Below are 23,101 nucleotides of genomic sequence, written 5' to 3'. Positions count from 1 at the left end.
TATATATATATAGATAGATATGATCAAATGTTTTGCACATCTATTGTGTGCTAGAATGCACCAATAGGAATTTAGCATTAATCATATGTATATTAAATGCTATCCATACTTATAACTCTTTTTATGGAAACTAATTAAATTCGTCATTAATGTCAACAATAATATTCTTTCAGAATGAATTTATATCTAGAAAAAATGAGAGTGTATTCCAATAGAATGAGTAGAATACACTCTCGTTCTTCATATTCCATGCAACTTTATTATAATTTAAGTGAGTGAGTCCTGAAACAAAATACGAATTCATTTATAAAAACCTAGATGCGAATTCATTTTGAAAGAATGTTATTGCTGACATTAATGACAGATTTAACTAGTTTCCATAAAAAGAGAATTATAATTATGAATATTATTACTATACATGTAATTATGGAAATCATTTAATATTTATATTTATTTAATTAAATAATTAATTAATTTACTAAATTCCTATTGGTGCATTCTAGCAGACAATAAATGTAGAAAACAAAATAACCTAGCCCTATATATATATATATATATATATATATATATATATATATATATATATATATATATATATATATATATATGTTATAAAGCTAGCATTTTTTCTTGAATCTCATGCATTTGAAAATTTGAAACTCCCATGACTTTTCAATTTCTTTCTAATAATAATTATAAGTTGGTTAATAAGGTTAAATAAATATCAAACCTAAAGTGTAATCATATATAAACTAAATTCCAATATTAAAATAATCTATTTACTTTTACTTATAAAGTTATGTTTTTAACTTTTAACATATTATACTTAATTTATTAGTTTTAATATATTGTTGGATGTAAACGATTATCATTTTAAAGATATAATTTTGGAACAATTTGTATAAAATAGTTAAATTATTAATTAAATATAACATTACAGGGTCAACTTAAATATAAATTTTAGTTTACCTTGAACAACCCAAAAAATATTTTGTAAATAGTTAAAAAGTGATAAATTATAGTGTTTTTCTAATTATGATTATAAGCTGGTTAATAAGGTTAAATAAATATCAAACCTAAAGTATAATCATAAATAAACTAAATTTCAATATTAAAATAATATCTTTACTTCTACTTATAAATTTATGTCTTTAACTTTTAACATATTATACTTAATTTATTAGATGAGCGAAAAGCAGATTATTCAACCGAACCCGAGCGTTCGGTTCATTTCGGTACATTAGTATAAGACCCGAACCTGAACGTTCGGTCTATTTCGCTTCTTACTTTTGAGTTTGAGAAGTAATGTTTGGTACTGACTCCGATTCCATCATACCTAGCCCTTGTAGAATTTTGTTGAACGATGCTTCAGGAAGAGCTTTGGTGAAGATGTCAGCCAGTTGATTAGTGGTTCGAACAAAATGAATTTCGACGTTCCCATCTTCCACATGATCTTTAATGAAGTGATACCTCAGTGCTATGTGCTTAGTCTTCGAGTGTTGCACTGGGTTATGACAGATCCTAATTGCACTTTCAGAGTCACAATATAGTGGGATCTTTTTCATATTGAGTCCATAGTCCCGGAGTTGACTTTGGATCCAAATCACTTGAGAGGTACAAGAGGCAGCTGCGATATATTCTGCTTCAGTGGTAGACAGAGATACACATGTCTGTTTTTTTGATTTCCAACTAACCAACTTCCCGTCTAGGAATTGGCAGCCTCCCGTGGTGCTTTTCCTGTCTAGTCCACAACCTCCAAGGTCTGCATCTGAGTAGGCTTGAACGAAGAAGCCTGAGTTGGATGGATACCATAGGCTGAAAGAGGTAGTTCGCTTGAGATAACGAAGTATGTTCTTCACTGCAAGCATATGAGGTTCATGTGGATTCGTCTGAAATCTAGCACAGTAACAAACAAAGAACATTATATCAGGCTTGCTAGCAGTAAGATACATCAGAGAACCGATCATCTGGCGATATAGCGTAATATCAACTGCTGGCTTATCCAATGATGGAGTGAGCTTGGTGCCGAACGCCATTGGAACTTTAACCTTTGAATCTCCCATCATGCCAAAATTTTCAAGGAGAGTCTTCGTGTAAGCTTCCTGATTAATAAAGATGCCTTCGGGTCCCTGTCTAATATTTAAACCAAGGAAAAAGTTAATTGGACCCATTGAGCTCATTTCAAATTTAGTCTCCATCAGCTTTCTGAATTCAGCCGTTAAGCTAGGATTCGTTGAGCTAAAGATGATATCATCGACATAAATTTGAACAATCATAAGGTGGTTACCTTCCTTCTTACGAAAGAAGGTTGGGTCAACTGAACCTTGTTTGAATTTGGACATCTTTAAAAACTTGGTTAGCGTTTCATACCAGGCCCTCGAAGCTTGTTTCAGTCCATATACGACTTTGTCCAAAATGTAACAGTGATTGGGGTACCTTTCATTGACAAATCCAGGAGGTTGCTCCACGTACACGGTTTCTTCAAGTTCTCCATTTAGAAATGCGCACTTGACATCCATTTGGTAGAACTCAAAGTTTTTGTGTGCAGCATAGGCAAGAAATATTCTAACGGATTCTAGCCTAGCAACAGGAGCGAAAGTTTCTTCATAGTCGATTCCTTCTTCCTGACAGTATCCTTTCTCTACCAGACGGGCTTTGTTTCATATCACGTTGCCTTCCTTGTCCATCTTATTTTTGAAGACCCATTTGAGACCAACAACTGAGGCATCTTGAGGAGTTGGAATGAGACGCCAAACTTTATTCCTTTCGAATTCATTTAGTTCATCTTGCATAACTTGAACCCAATCGGAGTGATCAAGAACAGTGTTAACTGTCTTTGGTTCAACTTTTGAGACGAAGGAGTTAAACATACAGAATTCTACTTTTGAAAATAAGGAAGTTTGTTTTGCCTTTAGTTGTGATTGGGTCAGGACCTTTTCAGAGACATTACCGATAACCTGAGAAACAGGATGATCTCTGGTCCATTTGACAAGAGGAGGGTAATTTGGATCATAAGATGGATCCAATTCAGCGTTTACCCTCTCTTCTAGTTCAGACTGACTATCATAGTCGTAAGACATATTTGCATTCTCCCCCTCAACAGATAAGCTTTCAGGTGTGTCTTGAGTTTCTGGAGCTATAGGAGTTTCGTGTGGTGTTGAGCTTTCGGGTACCACTGGACTTTCGGGTGCAGATGAGCTTTCGGGAGCAGCTGGAGAATAGTTCTCCCCCTCAACATGTGAGCTCGCCTGTGATGACGAAGATGTGCCCTCCCCCTCAACTGAAGTATCGTGCTGTGGAGGGTCGTCAGAACTTGATCCTCCTTCATTCATTCTCTTTGCAGTATCTTCGATGAGTTGCTTCAGATGATCTACTTTGTTGTCTGCTGTACTCGCTTCTAAGAGAGTTGCCTTCTCTGGTTCATCAAATAACTCGACGAACTTATCAAATAGGTTTGCAATCGAGGCTGTGACTTGGCCTGTGTGAGAAAAGATTTCTCCAACTGTGTCTTCTTTGGCCTTAAGCTTTTTGACATAGCTATCATCAAAAGTCACATAATAGGTTTCTTCTATTTTCCTTGAGCGCTTGTTTAATACCCTGTAGGCTTTAGAAGTGAGAGACTAGCCCCGAAATATCCCTTCATCGGCTTTGACATCGAACTTGTTACGATGTTCTTTAGAATTGAAGATAAAGCACCGTGAGCCAAATACATGGAAAAATTTTACATTTGGCTTCCTGTTGTTGATGATCTCATAAGGAGTGAGAGTGAATCGCTTATTGAGATATGACCTGTTCTGCGTAAAACAAGCAACAGCAATAACATCAGATCAAAAATATAAAGGTAAAGAAGCAAAACTTAGCATGCTTCGGGCCACCTCACACAAAGATCGGTTTCGTCTTTCAACAATCCCGTTTTGTTGAGGAGTGTAGGGAGCTAAGAAGTTATGACTGGTTCCTTTGTTGGCTAAGAATTCTTCGAATTCTTTATTTTTGAACTCTAGACCATTATCGCTCCTGATGTTGCGAACGACTTTCTTTAGCTGTACTTCAATCTGCTTGATAAACGTCTTCAGCTTGAGAGTCGCTTCAGATTTGTGCTTCAGAAAGAACACCCATGTAAAACGTGAGAAATCATCAATGATGACAAGAATATACTTGCTACCGCCGATGCTTTCGATAGATGATGGACCACACAAGTCAATGTGAATTAATTCTAATGGTTCAACAACTTTAGTGTTTACAATCGATGGGTGACTTTGACGACTCTGCTTCCCCATTTCACACGCAGCACATAAATGTTCTCGATTGAATTTGAGCAATGGAAGACCTCGAACATGACCACCTGTGACAAGTTTGTTGATATCCTTGAAGTTGAGATGAGAGAGCCTTCGGTGCCACAACCAGATTTCGTTAGATTGTGCTTTGGATAATAGGCAGATAGCTGGATACCCTTTGATGGGTTTGAGGTTCAGGGGAAACATTTCGCCTTTGCGCTCCGATTTGAGAATGACTCTTTTCGTTTTCTTCTCAATTATTTCCGAACCCTCATCATCGAATGAAACCTTGAGACGGGTACCTCAAACAAGCTGAGATACACTGTAGTCCTTCAACGTATGCAACCTTCCTAATCGTAAAAGCACCATTTGTAATCATTCCATAGCCTTTTATGGTGCCGAAGGAGTTGTTTCCGAACTTGACATTTCCACCGTTTGAAAGAGACCTAAACTCCCTCAGTTCTTCCTTCCTTCCTGTCATGTGACGTGAGCAGCCACTGTCAATGTACCATTCTTCGTCAAACTGCTCGTCACTAATAACCTGCAAAAATTAAGCAGATTTAGGAACCCAAAGTTTCTTGGGTCCACGTGAGCCTTTCACTGGAACAGGAATAGTTAGAGAGATGTCAACAAGATATGTTCTTTTTATTAACGTTGTTTCATCTTTCTTTTTAATGGTGAAAACCTTAATTTTATTATGATTTGTTTCTTTCGGTTTGGATTCTGGTTTAGGTATTTGGACTCTGGGATTATTTTGATTTGTTTCAACTGATGAAAACTTTGATTTTCCTTTCATATCTGTTGATGATTTAGGTTTTTGAGTGCGAACATAGTTGAATTTAGAAAGAGGTTGAGAGGAATTAGAAGAATTAGAAGAAGAAGAACGAGAGAAGTTAGACTGAGATGATTTCTTGGCTTGAGATTCTAAGTGACCCTTTTGTTTTTGATCATTTGTGGGACCGAACCTAGATCTTTGGTCTTTTTTGCTCTCGGAACCGAACCTCTGCTTTCGGTAGATAGTGTTTTCTGAACCAAACCTTTGCTTTCGGTTGTCAAATTTTTCAGAACCGAATGTATCCTTTCGGTTGTTTTGACCTTCATAACCGAACCTCTCTCTTCGGTTGTTGTGACTTTCTTGTGACTTAACAGTGTTTTTCTCTGACTTTAAATTTCTGTCATGATAAGAGAAATGGGCATTTTGAGATTGCCAGAACTGTTTTCTTTCAGAGAGATTCTTCTTGTATCTCTGATTCCTTTTCTGTTTCTGATTTCTCACCTGCTTCGGCGGACGATGGATATTCGCTTTTTGTTTTTGCTTTCTGTCAGCTGATTCACTTTGAACTTATGATGTGTCGCTTGAAGGAGTGACTTCTTTTGCAGAAACTCCTTTTTCTTCAGGAGCATCTTTGTACCACTAGTACTCGGCACGTCGAAGCTATCAGGTTTGTTCAAAGGTTCTGGCACATATCTGCCTTTGGTTTTCCATGAAGTCCTTTCTGACAGACCAACTGTTTCGTCAGCATTGTCGATAGGAGCAGACGAAAAAAACTCATCACAACCATCAGCATTATCTTCGTTTACAATAGCTGTGAGTTCGGCTGTCTGATGTTCTGTTACGCCTGTGACTATATACACCTGATTTGGAGTTGTTCTCACTTTTTGGTATACAACAGCTTTTTCTTCAAGGATCGGGGACTTTTGTTGGGACAGACGAGCAAACTCCACAGAATTTTTTGAAATAAGATTTTTGTGGTTTTTGGGTTCGCTCTTGACAAACTCTGAACAGTCAACTGTGTCTTCAACAAAAATTTCACTCATATCATCGTCCTCATTGAGCTCAGATGCATTTTCAACATCAATTTTATTTTCTGAGCTCAGGTTGGCATTTAGTGAGTCAAACTTTTGTATGGTTTCGGTTCTTAGTTTAAGTTTATCATTTTCATCCAAAAGATTTTTCAGCATGTCTTTATGGTCCTTGGACTTTATGACAGATTCGATTTTGTCTAGACCATACATATATGTCGGATTAACATCCTCAGACGAAACAACACTTTCAAAATTATATGCTTCAGCGTCAATTTCATCCTCCTTAAACTCAAGGAAGGGCAAAATCATGTGATGAATTTTCTGCCCTATTTCACAGTTCAAATGAAGTTGAGTGATATTAGTGTAAAGACGCTTAGCAATTAGACAAAATACATTTCTCTGTTTTAAAAGTTTTAAATTGTCTCTTTGTAAATAAATGTTTTCATCCTTGGATTTGATTAACTCCAACTCCTTTAGCTCGATCCACATCCTCCGTTCCTCACTCTGTGAAGATACCCTGCTTATTTGGTCAGTTAGGTTAGAATTGGTGACCCGTGTTTGAGTTAAACTGCTGTCTAGATGAGAGATTCTTGAATTAACATTTTTTAATTCCTTTTCATATGAACTTTGTGGGACTTTGAATGAAACAAAAACTGATTGTACCTTCTTGATTAATTCATCAAGCTCGTTAAACTGCACGCTGAGAGGTTTTGTTGTGAAGCACAAGTCCTCTCGCTCCTTTGTGTCTTCATTCCCACCATCTGTGTTGTATCCCCTCATCTGAGACACGTCTGACACCATTAAACACTTTCCACCGCTCCCTTCACCTTTTGCAACATAGGCCTTTCCATGAGATGGCTTTCTGACTTCATCGTCCTCAGAATCGGTTGACCAGACCTCCACGCCACCGAACTCATCATCCGCTACCGAACCCTGCACAATTAAAGCATTCATAGAGGGGTTAGTAGTGGATTTCTTTCTTTTGATCTCTTCCAGCTTTTTCAACAGCATAGTTTCTTCGTCTTTCTCCTCATCCTTTTCTGCCATTTTTTTGAGAACACAATCTTTGGCATAGTGGTTCTTTCCTCCACAATAATAGCAGCTCACACCCGAATCTCCTTCAGCTTTCGGTTCCTTCTTTGGTTCTTCTGCCTTCAGTTCTTCCCTAACTTTTTCAGAACTGTAACTTCCCTTCCAATTTCGGTTCTTATTTGTAGGGAACCTTTTCTTGATGAACCTCTTTGGGTTTGAGACCATCATTGCATAGTCTTCAGAGGTAAGTTCATAATCCTCTAGGTTGAGGTCTTCATCTTCCATCACAGCTTTGCTTTTGGACAGAAGGACCAATGATCCCAAGCTTGAAACCACATTTTTCTCATGTAACACAATCTTTTCTTGGGATTTCAAAATCCCTACCAGTTTCGTCAAAGAGTAAGATTTGAATTGCTCATGCACTTTAACAGTGGACACAACCGCTCTCCACTCAGATTTGAGACCGTTTAAAAATGTAACCTTTTGTTCAATCAATTTCCTTTCAATATCATGTTTAATCATCTTACTAAGAAGATGATTGAAGCGATCGAATGTCTGAGTTACAGTTTCTTCAGGACTCTACTTGAATTCACTAAATTCGGACAAAAGCAAGGTTTGAATGGAATGCTCGAGATCTTCGTCCGTAGAATATAACTCTCGCAGCTTATCCCATATTTCTTTGGCAGTGCTGCATGAACTCACTAGCCTGAAAGTGTCAGATTGAAGAGCGAATCTGATTAGTCTCAAAGCTTTAATATTGCACTGAAATTTATCTTTTTCGTCTTGAGCAATATCTTTAACGTCTTTCAAAAGATCATTATACTCCTTTTGAGTTTTAATAATTCTTGAAGTTGCTGAATGAGCGAATGGTCCGGATACGATTGCTTTCCAGATGAGATATCCATTGTCCTCAGATCCGATGACATAATCTTCAAAGTGATGTGCCCAGACCTCGTAATCCTGGGTGTAAAGGATGGGAATCTTTGTCGTTGATCCAATGCTGTTTGAGATGTTGATGGGATTGGATTGTGACTCGTCCATGCTTGATCGAATAACCTGTTTTAAAGATCAGACTTGTAATATATTAAATTAGGGCAACACAAATAAATGTTGAGTTACGTCAATTATGGGATGACGGCTCAATAAATATCAGTAAATACAGAATAACCCTAATCGCAACCTTTTTCACAGAAAAGAAGTGTATGAATTACACATCCTCGTGCTCTGATACCAATTGATAAGTTATTAAATAAACTTGAAGATCGATTAGATCTTTGTAACAGGTAGTGTGAAGAACATAAAACAATAAACAAGACAAGATTGAATCACAATGTGTCGAATGATTAATTCAAACAATCCTCAGCAGAGCTCGACTAAGAACTTCCGCTGTAGAGGATTTAGGGTTACAAGAACGATAATTAAAATTTCTGAATAATGCTCTGATCTATCGTTACTATCGTTAACCTAAGATGCATGCAAGCACCTATATTTATAATAAACCCTACTATACTCACGGATGGACAGGCCCATACCGGAGATACAAAAACGGACAAGCTAACGAGCCCAATAGACGCAACACATAATACAAAATACGACCCAACAATATATATAGTTAGGTAGGTTCAAATGTTTTTCACATCTATTGTGTGCTAGAATGCACCAATAGGAATTTAGTATTAATTATTTGTATATTAAATGCTATCCATACTTATAACTCATTTTTATGGAAACTAATTAAATTCGTCATTAATGTCAACCATAATATTCTTTCAGAATGAATTTATATCTAGAAAAATGAGAGTGTATTTCAACAGAATGAGTAGAATACACTCTTGTTCTTCATATTCCATGCAACTTTATTGTATTTTAAGTGAGTGAGTCCTGAAACAAAATACGAATTCATATATAAAAACCTAGATGCGAATTCATTCTGAAAGAATGTTATTGTTTACATTAACGACGCATTTAACTAGTTTCCATAAAAAGAGAATTATAATTATGAATATCATTACTATACATGTAATTATGGAAATCATTTAATATTTATATTTATTTAATTAAATAATTATTTAATTTACTAAATTCTTATTGGTGTATTCTAGCACACAATAAATGTAGAAAACAAAATAACCTAGCCCTATATATATATATATATATATATATATATATATATATATATATATATATATATATATATATATATATATGTTATAAAGCTAACATTTTTTTCTTGAATCTCATGCATTTGAAACCGCCATGCATTTTTTCTTTCACCACATTCATTTGAAACTCCCATGACTTTTCAATTTCTTTCTAATAATAATTATAAGTTGGTTAATAAGGTTAAATAAATATCAAACCTAAAGTGTAATCATATATAAACTAAATTCCAATATTAAAATAATCTATTTACTTCTACTTATAAAGTTATGTTTTTAACTTTTAACATATTATACTTAATTTATTAGTTTTAATATATTGTTGGATGTAAACGATTATCATTTTAAAGATATAATTTTGGAACAATTTGTATAAAATAGTTAAATTATTAATTAAATATAACATTACAGGGTCAACTTAAATATAAATTTTAGTTTACCTTGAACAACCCAAAAAATATTTTGTAAATATTAAAAAGTGATAAATTATAGTGTTTTTCTAATTATGATTATAAGCTGGTTAATAAGGTTAAATAAATATCAAACCTAAAGTATAATCATAAATAAACTAAATTTCAATATTAAAATAATATCTTTACATCTACTTATAAATTTATGTCTTTAACTTTTAACATATTATACTTAATTTATTAGATTTAAAATGCTGTTGTATGTAAACCATTATCAGTTTAAAGCAACAACTTTTGAACAGTTTAAACAAAATATTTAAATTGTTAATTTAAATATAACATTATAGTGTCAACTTAAATATAAATTTAAGTTCCACTTAAAAATCAAAGAATATTTTGTAAATAGTTAAAAGTGATAAATTGTAGTAATAAATGCAAGAACTAAATTGTAATCTCAATTTAACTAAAATATTTACTAAAGATATTTTTATAATCGTTAAAAGTTTTCAAATAAGTAACTTAAAATAACTTACAATAACAAGAGTTAAAAACAACTCTATATAAATGATTATATTTTTACCTTTAAAATATAAGCTAGCATTTTTCTTTGAACCTCATGCATTTGAAACTCCCATATATTTTCCTTTCACCACATTCATTTGAGACTCCCATGACTTTTCAATTTCTTTCTAATAATAATTATAAGTTGGTTAATAAGGTTAAATAAATATCAAACCTAAAGTGTAATCAAATATAAACTAAATTCCAATATTAAAATAATATATCTACTTTTACTTATAAAGTTGTGTTTTTACTTTTTAACATATTATACTTAATCTATTAGTTTTAATATATTGTTGGATGTAAACGATTATCATTTTAAAGATATAATTTTGGAACAATTTGTATAAAATATTTAAATTATTAATTAAATATAACATTACAGGGTCAACTTAAATATAAATTTTAGTTTACATTGAACAACCCAAAATATATTTTGTAAATAGTTAAAAGTAATAAATTGTAGTGTTTTTCTAATAATGATTATAAGTTGGTTAATAAGGTTAAATAAATATCAAACCTAAAGTATAATCATAAATAAACTAAATTTCAATTTTAAAATAATATCTTTACTTCTACTTATAAATTTATGTCTTTAACTTTTAACATATTATACTTAATTTATTAGATTTAAAATGTTGTTGTATGTAAACCATTATTAGTTTAAAGCAACAACATTTGAACAGTTTAAATAAAATACTTAAATTATGAATTTAAATATAACATTACAATGTCAACTTAAATGTAAATTTAAGTTCCACTTAAAAAAACCAAAGAATATTTTATAAATAGTTAAAACTGATAAATTGTAGCAATAAATGCAAAAACTAAATTGTAATGTCAATTTAACTAAACTATTTTCTAAACATATTTTTATAATCGTTTAAAGTTTTCGAATAAGTAACTTAAAATAACTTACAGTAACAAGAGTTAAAAATAACTCTATATAAATGATTATATTGTTACCTTGAAAATGTAAAAACAATGTTTGATGTTTTAAATAATTATAATGACAGAATTTAAAACATTAAGCAAATAAATTTTAAAAAATTTATTAATAATAACAACAACTATAAATAACATTAAACCGTATATTAAATTTAATTTTATTCATGTGTAACTTATGGGTAGAAGTCAATCAAACGATTGAGATAATGCAATTATAATAGATGTATATATTATCATATAATTCAAAATAATCAATATATTATACCAATTTTATATACAAATTATTATATCAAATTTAACAACAACATTATTGTTATATTTTAAAAAACATATATTTGTAAAAACTTCAATTATATAGGTGTTTCTGCGTAACGCGCGAGCATTCGCCTAGTGTGTGTGTATATATATATATATATATATATATATATATATACATACGTGAAGAGAGAGAGAGAGAGAGAGAGAGAGAGAGAGAGAGCATTTTACCATTTTTTCGTCATCAACATATTGTATAACATTTTATGCTTAAAATCGAGGCAAAATCAAATAGATCAATGTTAACAGCATTTGAGAGAATTCGGGTATCTACTGTATCTGCAATTCAACTCCTTCACCACGTCCTTCCTTCAACCACCTTTTACATCCAATGAAACAATTAAACTCGTTCCCCATGTTCTTCATTCTTCAACCTCCACCACGATCGGTAACACGTTTCGTATCTTTTATCAGGATCAATAACTTTGTCAGTGTTTAGAAATCGATTACCTACATCATTGTAACATCCCAAAAATACAGACCAAAAATTTTGTTTTAATTAAGTTATTACATAAAACGATCAGTATAAAACATTCATAATAATATCTCATGTCAAAACCAGTATGTCAATTATCATGCATGTCATCATAAAATAATATCAGAGTATCATCCCAAAGACCTCCTGTACGGAAAACATAGTGTGATGCGCTGCGATCGAGCCGACCCCTTTCCTTTGAAAATGAAGTACCTGAAACCAAAACTGGAAACCGTAAGCACGAAGCTTAGTGAGTTTCCCAAAGCATACCATACACACAATCCACATATCACATATCCTGTTAGCTATAAAAGCTACACACATATCACATAAGCCATGCATACATAAAACCTGTAATAGTGCCATGGGCTAACCCACATGGTCTTTAGCTAGGATTGTCATGGGCTCCCCCACATGGTCTTACATCCAATGCCATGGGCTACCCCACATGGTCTTTACCTAGGACTGTCATGGGCTACCTCGTGTGGTATTACATCCAATGCCACGGGCTCCCCCCCCCCCCCCCCCCCCCGAGGTCTTTCATTTGTAGTAATGTCTAAATTTACCAAATAAGGAAAGATTCTCATCACCCAAGGTTTCAATTGGACCGAGACTTGGAATCATGCAAGTTGTATAGCATGATGGACGAGAACTTTCAAGCATTGGAAAAATTAAGACTAACTACTTGTTCACATGGATGTGTGAGTCAAGTAAAGGACTAAGGGATCGAGTACACATTCTTGTGCACTGGTTAAGTCCACCACAAACGATCGATAAGACTATTCGTCATAATTTACCATAGGTCAGTAAATATGGTTATACTTACAAGCTTAATTGTAATTCTGAGACATTGGAAAAGGTTCCAATGTATGGCAGAGCGAATAAGAAGAATCAACTTAGGCAGAAAGGTAAAAGTTTCTCAAATCTGAAAAGATGGGAGAGTACTTTAGTATCATGTTTTAAGACCATCTTAATGATTTTGAGACCTTATCACAATTCATCCTCTAAGTGCATTCTGATAGTTAAGAAGAGGAGTTATGAATTGTTGAAGTGGTTAAATCAAGAAGATGATTCATACTTCGTTCCAAAAACAATTCTTAGCGTTATACTCTAAGATTGTAACTTGAGTGACATGTATTAATGAAGGTTTAAAACACTTGTCAAATGTAAGAGTAAAAGTTTTCTACTCTTGTACATTTGAAATTGGTAAGTTGTGATGTTTTGGATAGGACAAAGACCAACTAAGGCCAATTGTGTGAGGTGTTTGTCTTGTTTAGAATCCACACTATCTCTTGAATATCTGACAAGAAAGTCTTATATGTCAAGATGATAGTGGGAGTCTTAAAGGTCTTGAAAGTCTCAAGAACTAATCAAGAATAAAGCCTGAAGTTCTTCACTAGCACACGACTTGAGGTTTATAACCTATCGTGTTGACATATTCTATGCCCATTCCACTTAAAGTTGGCTTTGCATACAAGTTCTTAGAGTTCTCAGTTGGTTGCACAACAACTTGGAAGAAATGGTAGGCCCTTGAGCTGCCAGATGACAAGAAATTACGATTGAGTTCAGTGCATATGAGTTTGGATTTTTCATTTTCGTTGTCTTGTGACTATGGTTTTGACAATTCACATGGATAAGAACACATACACCATTAAATCTAAGTGTTATAAGGTTTCTCTCCGATTCATGAAAATGATGGTGAGGAAACACTTTCACTAAGTAGATTTTAACTAGATAGCAATTGTGATATTTGCATTCTCAAAGTCGTTAGTGGAGCATGTGTGGTTAACCGACACACTAACAAGGAGTTGTGAGAAATGACAAATGTCTAAACAATTGAGACTATGATTACGTCATCCCTTTTCATAGTTCTAAAATTGTTTAGACACACCTGTGAGCTATCTAAGGCAAGGTGTATGATTTTGATAAAATGTTATCAAAGCATCTCGTATCAGAAATATGAACTTTGGTAAGAAAGTCAATAAAATATTGATTTCTAGAATTCCAGGTGATTTCTAAGTACATGACAAAGCTAGTGGGAGCATAAGTGTTATGCTAATAATCATCATGTTAATGAGAGCATGATAATTATAATAAGTATTGCAAGTTAGCAATGTTAATTATAGAAAACAAAAGTTTCAATTCGTGAAGTTGCAAGGGTTGAAAAGTTGTTTTGCTATAATTAAGGGAGAGGAAATTATACTTCATTTCAAATCTAACAACTTAGATAATGAGATTTTAATCAAGTTTAGTGAAGTATATATATGAATGTTATGTTGGAATGGTTCAACATAAGTAAATTCTATATATGGGTTCATTATTTGCGTTCTAAAATTCGATTATGATTACAACATCTCTTTTCATAATCTGAATTATGAGAACTTGGCAAATCATGTGCTATAATATTCATCCTTTCTAAATTTTTCAAAATGCTCAGAGCATTAAGTGGGAAGAGTCGAGAATTGGATATGACTAAAATGATTAAGCAATTGTCGAGGACAATCTAAGGTTTACCAAAGATTGGTTGCTCAAGGACAGTTGGAAGTATAATGTTAATTCTTGAAGGACCATATTGACATAATCTGTAAAGAGGCAACTCTTGTTCAGAAGTGATAGTCAAAATGGAATATGGAAATATTTCAAAGTTAGAAATTATTCAATCTGTGTAAGATTAGAAAAACTTAATGCAAGAAAGATGTTTCCATGGAGTTGATCTCCATTGGAATACTCTGTAATGTATGTTGACAAGTCTTTGTGACTTTGTGCATAATCATTACAAGAGGATCAATGCATATAAGTTTAAAATCTAACAGATTTCGGTAAATGATAAGAATTTGGAATTCTTACATTTTTCGATAAGGACTTGGGAGTGTGAAAAGACAATCATTGAACTTATCTTCAATCGATCTAGTTCACAAAGTAATGATCATAGACAAACTTAGTATGCATACTTGGTGTATGGCATGACTATTGTTTAGAAGAACATAGTGCACATGCTTGGTGCATGGGACAACTAGTGTTTTTAATTCAAGTATAAAGTTGATAAAACCGAAACAATGAATAATGAGTAATCAGTAAGGTGATAAATAAAAAGTGTTCTATTTATATTCGTAGGTTTTGATACCATACTAGATTCAATTATTCTTGTGTTTCATTTTGCATGTTTTGACTTCCAGAATAACTAGGTCGTTGTTCCTGAATGACTATGTTATTCAAACCATCCACAGTTGATAATATGTTGGAAGTAGGTATTAAGGCAAGACTGTCATGAATTAGGTTTGTAGATGTCCAAGGTATGGGACATAGCCAAGAGGTGCTACAACATTCATGAGTGCTCATAAGTTCTGAGTATTGGATTCAACCCACGCTCATTTGAATCACTTCATGGATTTTATCACGAGTGATCATGAGACGATAATATCTTATATTCTTCAAACCTAGAGATATGAGTTGTTACTATGAGTTGGTTATACATTGATTGCACAAAAACGCATTGGTAAATCGATGTTATAAAACGTGCCTTTGTGTATGATTCAACAAGTAGTAGAACAAGCCATATGAGTCGAAGTTTATTCATTCCTTTTACCTTCGGGATAAAAGCGATATCTGTGGGCCCCTCGATGATTTGGTGATGACAAATGTAAGTGCTCGGCTGGGCCTGGACTGATTTCATTTGTTTAATTAGCCAGTCGTCATAAATCGGAAATCGGGAAACAACAAATGGACAGAGAGAAAGATTATAATTCGTGTCTCAGTCCATATGATATCTAGAATGGAGGAATATATGACCCCTTATCTAATGGACAAGTAATTGACAAAGGTCAGAGATCATCGGCAAGGTCAGAGTTCGACAGAAGCTTTTGAGAGATACGATTGCCATTCGGTTCTTAAAGTCATACTTGCAATAATAGTTTTAGACTTATCCAAGTGGTAGACTGTTGGATTAATGTCTAAGTCCATAACTATAATTGGTAAGACTTGACCCGACCTAGCATGGTCCATTTGGGTTGCATGGCATCATGCATTTGGATAGACTAAAATGAGAAAAATAACACTTAAGGTTTATTAATATATTATAAATTCTAATATATTAATAAGATTATTTAATTAGTATTGATCAAGAATTAATCTAGAATTAATTAAGTGATCAAAAGAAGACTAATTAAATATATGGGTTGATTGCGTAAATCATCCATACTTGTATAGTGGGCTAATGCTCCATGGATTGTCAAGTTGGGCTGAAACCCATAAGATGCTCCATGGTGTATTTGAACCCATGGATCCAAGGAAATGGAAAGCCATGACAATTAGGGTTCACCCTAATTGTCACTAACTATATAGGCATCTTATTGTTGACAAAATCGGCCACTAGAGTATGTGTGAAAGGGCTGGCCGATTTTCATGAAGTGTGTATATTCTCTCAAGTTATTCCAAGTGTATTTGGTGTTGTGTGAACCATTTGAGGTGTCACACTTGGGGCACTAGGCACTCAAGCTTCATGAAGACATTCTACATCAAAGAGGTATGTATTCTAACTTGATATATTCATATGAATCAATGTTATTATGCTAGTCAGGAGGAATACCTTGGAAAGTTCATATTTGCATGTATAATAGAGAAAATGTTGAGTCCGTTTGTGTTGCATCTTGGGCCTTAAGGTTTGTATCCGGATTAGGCCTGTCCATCCGTGATTATCTAGATTAGGTCAGTGATTATCTAGATTAGCTAATAGGGTTTTACTATAAATATGCATGCATGTATGCATGATAAGTCGTTGATTTTGACGTTTAATATTGTAGCCCTAAACACCTCTACAGTCGAAGTTGTTTATCGAGCTCTTCTGAGGTGTTAAAGCATTAATCATTCGACATATTCAACTCTATTCTTGTGTTCTTTATTACATCCTTATTTATTAACTTGCATAGAATCATACGATCCTAATAGAACTTTGTTCTAACAATTTGTATCAGAGCAGGAGATTGTGTGATCAATACACATTCCTTCTGTATTCAGAATACTTTAGGATTTCCGCTTTTATCGTATAAATAGAAGCCGTCTTCTTCATATCGACGGTGACTCTATTTTTGATAAAACCCTAATCTCAAGTTTACAGGTTTGATTCTAGTAGCTCACCATGTCTCACGTAGATTCGCAAACAAACCCCATCAACATCTCAAACAACATTGGATTAACAACCTGAATACCCATACTCTACACTCAAGACTATGAAGTATGGGCACATCACTTCGAAGACTACGTAGTTGGTTCTGAAGACAATGGCTATCTCATATGGGAAGCTATCACGCTTGGGCCATTTGTTCACTCAGGAACGAATACTACTGTCAAGTCCCAAAAGGAGTACAACAAGCTGGTGGCGGACGTAGACAAAAGGCCGCAGGACGAGAAAGACAAACTGCTTTGTAATGTAAAGGCTATGAGGATGATTAGGTTCGCCTTGCAATCTGACACCTTTCGGTTGGTTGGTTCATGCGCAACAACCAAAGAAATCTGGGATGGATTGAAAGAGCTCTATTCGACCGATGAAGATTTGGAACACTTCATAAAAACCTTGCTGTTGTCTGAATTTGGAGCTTTCGAACAGAAACCAGAGGAAAAACTCATACAGAATTTCGATCGGTTCAATCATCTCCTGAGTAAGATGATCAAGCATGGAATAGAGAGGAAATTGATCGAGTAGAAAGTAACTTTTATGAACGGGCTGAGACCAGAATGGATGGCTGTTGTATCAACTGTGAAAGCACAAGAACACTTCAAATCCTACTCTCTAGCGAAACTGGTGGGAATACTCAAGTCCCATGAAAGTGTGGTAACCAAAGAAGCGAAAGTAGTTTCTGGTATGGGATGTCTGGCACTTGTCTCAAAAGGAAAAAGTATCCTAGAAGATGAAGAAGAGACTGATATGTCTGAGTGTGATCTGACTAGTAAGGAATATGCTTTGATGATATCCAATCCGAAGAAGTTTGCAAGAAGAAAATTTCCTGTCAACAAGAACCGAAACTGGAAGGGAAGTTACAGCTCTGAGAAGGTAAAAGATGAAGCGAAGAACTCCTCACAAAGGGATGATGAAAATAAGGAGAGCAAGCTTGCAGGAGACTCCGGATACGACTGCAATTACTATCACGGCAAGAACCATTTTGCCAAAGATTGCATGTTAAGGAAAATGGCTTAGAAGAGAGAGGGTGAAGATGATAAGGCGTACTATATGCGCAAGTTAGAAGAAATCATGAAGAAGAAGGTGACTAATAGCTCAATGAATGCCTTGATTGTACAGGAGAATACTGGGGAAGATGAGTTCGGTGGCGTAGGAGTGTGGTCAACCGACTCTGAAAATGAAGAGGTTAGAATGCCCACTCATGGAAAGGCTTATGTGGCAAAGGAAGAAGGTTCGGCTGGAAAGTGCTTAATTGTCACTGCTGGCCCATCAACCGAAAGTGCAGATAAGGAACCGAACCTGACCGAGAACAAGTGTTTTGCAGCCAAGCCAGTGAGTGAGAAGATCAACGACTGCGATCGGCTGATCAAAAAGGTACAATCTATTATTGAATCTCTTAAAATTCCAAAAACAGATTATGAAGAAGAATTAACTGAATTAAACTTTAAAATTTCTAACCTAAGTAGTAGCCTTATGCAAACTCGCTTAGCGAATTCTAACCTAACTGACCAACTCAGCAGGGTGTCTTCAAAAAGTGAGGAAAAAAGAATGTGGATTGAGCTGAAGGAAGCGGAGTTAGTTAGAGCTAGGGACGAAAGTATTTATTTGCAAAGAGACAATTTAAAGTTTTTAAAACAAAGAAATGTTTTCTGTTTAATTGCTAAGCGTTTATATTCTAATATAGCTCAAGTGCATTTAAGTTGTGAGATAGGAAAGAAAATTCATAAGATGATTTTGCCATTTCTTGAATTTAAGGAAGACGAGGTAATAGCAGAATGTGAATCAGAAGTATCATCCGAAGAGACGTCCGTGTCATACAAAATTGGTCTGGACAAAATAGAAACCTTCATTGATTCAAACGAAGACAAATGTATGTTAAAAGACATTTTAGATAAAAATGATAAATTGAAAATTAAGCTGGACACAATTCAATCTTTTGACCAATCTAATGCCAAACTAGCTTCTGAAAATAAAATAAACCTAGAAAATACGTCTGAATTTGATGAAGAAAGTGAGATGAGTGAGATATCTGTCGATGATGTAGTTGATTGCTCTGAGTTTATGAAGAGCGAAACCGAGAATGAGAAACCATTAATCTCAGAAAATTCGGTGGAATTTGCTCGTCTAGCAACGGATAAGGAAATGAAACTCAAAGAAAAAGCTGTGGTTTTTCAAAAGGTTCAAACTATGCCGAATCAGGTATATGCAGCTAAAAGAGTTACTCCTAGACAAACAGCAGAACTAAGTGTCTTGGTGGAAAAAGACAATGCAGAAGGGTGCGGAGATTTCTTCTGGTCAGCTCCCATAGATAATGTAGACAAAACATTAGGCTTATCTGAGCAGACCTCTTGGAGAGTTAAAGGAAGATACGTAGCTAAACCCTTAAATAAACCCTCAAGTTTTGACAAACCAAGCACGAGTGGAACCAAAGATATTCCTATAGAACCGAAAGACCGAGTCAAAAGAACCGAAACTCAAAGAGACAAGCAAAAGGCAAGCTTCAACATGCACAAATCACAGAAGGAACTTGCTGAGCAAAAACGCTTGAGAAGTCAAAGATATGCAAAGAATCTAAATGAGCGAAAGAGTTACTGGAATTCACAAAATTTCAACTATGTTCCTCCCAAGAAAATCTCAAAGGACAAGGGAAAGGAAATAGTAAAAGAAAATTTCAGCCCAAGTTCTTACTATTCCAAGTCTAAGAACCGAAAGTCATGTTTCGGTCTGCATACTGGTTTTGGTCCTAAGTCAACTTTCGGTCCTCCTACTAGGTCTAAACCTAGTTTCGGTCCTCAGTCAAATTTCTGTTACAACAAACCTCAAGGCAAAGCAAATTTCAAAACAAATATCAAGGGAAAAGAAAAGCTAACTTCTGATACCAGGATCCATAACAAGCAATCATCAGCTAATCCTAGGTGCCACAAGCCATCAAAAAAACTAACCAACGAATTCAAATTTAAACAAGATAAAACCAAAATTAAGGTATATACAATTAAAAGAAAAGATCAAACCACTCTCATTAAACGAACTTATTTGGTTGATATTTCTGCTGTAATTCCTTTTTCTATGAAACACTCACCAGGACCCAAGAAACTTTGGGTTCCTAAATCTGCTTAAACTTGCAGGTAATCAGTGATGAGCAGTTCGATGATGAATGGTACATAGATAGTGGCTGCTCGCGTCACATGACAGGAAGGAAGGAAGAGCTGAGGGAGTTTCGGTCCCTGAAAGATGGTGGGTGTGTAAAGTATGGAAACAATTCCTATGGAACAATCAAGGGATATGGCATGATAACCAATGGAGACTTCTCGATTAGGAAAGTGGCGTATGTAGAAGGATTGCAACACAACCTCATCAGCATGTCACAATTAGTTGTGGGCACAGGGTTGAAGGTATTATTTGATGATGAGGGGTCTGAGATAATTGAAAAACAATCCAAGAAGGTTCTGCTGAAATCTGAACGTAAGGGAGACATGTACCCTCTGAATCTAAACCCAATTCGAGGTACACCAGCTATTTTCTGCTGTCAAAGGTGAATACCGATGAAAGCTGGTTATGGCATCGACGCCTATCGCATCTGAACTTCAAAGACATCAACAAATTGGTTCTTGGTGACCATGTTCAAGGCCTCCCTCCTCTCAAGTTCGATAAGGAGCATCTATGTGCTACTTGTGAGATGGGAAAACAGAGCAGAAAGTGCCACCCTACATGCATACATACGAAGATAGTTGAAGCACTTGAACTATTGCACATTGACTTGTGTGGACCTTCGGCTATCGAGAGTATCGGTGGTAGTAAGTACATTCTTGTCATTGTAGATGATTTTTCACGCTTCACTTGGGTTTTCTTTCTTAAGCAGAAATCAGATGCAACCCCTAAGTTGAATACATTTATCAAACAAGTGGAAGTACAGATGAGGAAGACGGTGAGGAACATCAGAAGTAGCAATGGTCTGGAATTCAAGAACAAGGATTTTGAGGACTTTCTGATTGATAAGGGGATAACTCAGAACTTTTTGGCCCCTTATACACCACAACAGAATGAGATTGTTGAAAGACGAAACCGATCTCTATGTGAAGCAACAAGAAAAATGATTAGTTACACCTCCCTACCATTATACTTCTGGGCTGATGCAATTGCCACTGCTTGCTACATTCAGAATCGGTCCTTGGTCAACAAAAGATTCTCAATTACTCCGTATGAGATCTTAAATAATAGGAAGCCTAAAGTCAAAATTTTCCACATATTCGGTTCAAGGTGCTTTATTTTCAACTCTAAAGAGAACCAAAATAAGTTTGACGTTAAAGCCGATGAGGGAATATTTCTGGGTTATTCTTTGTCATCAAAAGCATAGAGAGTGTTGAATACACGCTCCAAAAGAATCGAAGAGACTTATTATGTCACCTTCGATGATAATTATATGAAGAAAGTTCGGAGTACTGAAGGTGACCTAGGTGACATATTCCCAAAATCTGGATAAGTCTCGGTTCCGATATACAACTTGTTTGAGGAATACATTCGGCTGTTTGATGAACCAGAGAAAGCGATTCATTCAGAGGCGCAAGCAGCATATAACACAATCGATAATCTCAAAAAGGTCATTGACGAAGCTGCTAAAGAGATGGAAAGTGAACCTAAAGGTGCTACGTCATCAACTGACTCTCCAAACAAAGATTCAAAGTTCAAGGGGGAAAGCTCCACAGCACCAAAGACAACCGAAGTCTCTGTTGAGGGGGAGAATCCTATTCCCTCCCCAACACACAAAGGTCTAGATGAAGGGGAAAGTATTGATCCAAAACCAACAAGTAGTAGTTAAATCAAGGGGGGGGGGGGAAACCAACTTCCACAGGAACTGCAGACTCTGATGCTGACAGAGATTACACTTCGCCAGTCGAGGGGGAGAAAGAGAAAGAGAATGCAACTGGCGAAGGTGAAGATGATCAATCAGAATTTGAAGAAGAGGTGGAAGCTGAATTGAATCCAGAATATGATCCACACTATCCTCCGTTAGTAAAATGGACAAAGGACCATCCCAAGGCACAGATCATTGGTGAATCTTCTGAACTTACTCGTTCTCAACTGAAATCGAAACAAACTGCATTATTTTCTAAAGTTGAATTTTGTATGCTTAACTCGTTTATTTCCAAAATTGAGCCGAAAACTGTAAATGCTGCACTTGATCATTCTGATTGGGTTCAGGCAATGCAGGATGAGCTCCATGAGTTCGAACGCAATCGAGTTTGGAGGTTGATTCCTACACCGAAAGATGCTTCTATAGTTGGCTTGAAATGGGTATTTAGAAATAAATTGGACAAAGAAGGAAATGTCATTCGCAACAAGGCTTGGTTGGTGGTGAAAGGATACTGCCAAGAGGAAGGAATAGATTATGAGGAAACCTTCGCTCCAGTAGCTAGGTTGGAATCAGTTAGAATCTTCTTGGCATATGTTGCTCATAAAAACTTTGAAGTTTTCCAAATGGATGTCAAATGCACTTTTTGGAATGGAGAATTAGAAGAAACAGTGTATGTTAAGCAACTGCCGGGTTTTGTGAACGAAAAATACCCTGATCATTGCTATGTGCTAGATAAAGTTGTCTATGGATTAAAGCAAGCACCAAGGGCCTGGTATGAAACACTAACTCGCTTTTTGAAAATGTCAAAATTTAAGCAAGGTTCGGTTGACCCAACCATCTTTCGTAAGAAGGAAGGCGAACATCTGATGATTTTTCAGATTTATGTTGATGATATCATCTTCGGCTCCACGAATCCTAACTTAATAGCTGAATTCAGGAAGTTGATGGAGACTAAATTTGAAATGAGCGCAATGGGTCCAATTAATTTTTTCCTTGGTTTAAGTATTAGACAGGGACCAGAAGGTATATTCATCAACCAGGAGGCCTATACAAAGAACTTACTGACGAAATTCGGAATGCAGGGTGATTCAAATAT

Source organism: Lactuca serriola, chromosome 4 (assembly GCF_051521515.1).
Source record: "Lactuca serriola cultivar US96UC23 chromosome 4, Lser_US96UC23_V15, whole genome shotgun sequence".
NCBI classification, from domain to species: Eukaryota; Viridiplantae; Streptophyta; class Magnoliopsida; order Asterales; family Asteraceae; genus Lactuca; species Lactuca serriola.
This window is presented reverse-complemented; position numbering follows the sequence as displayed.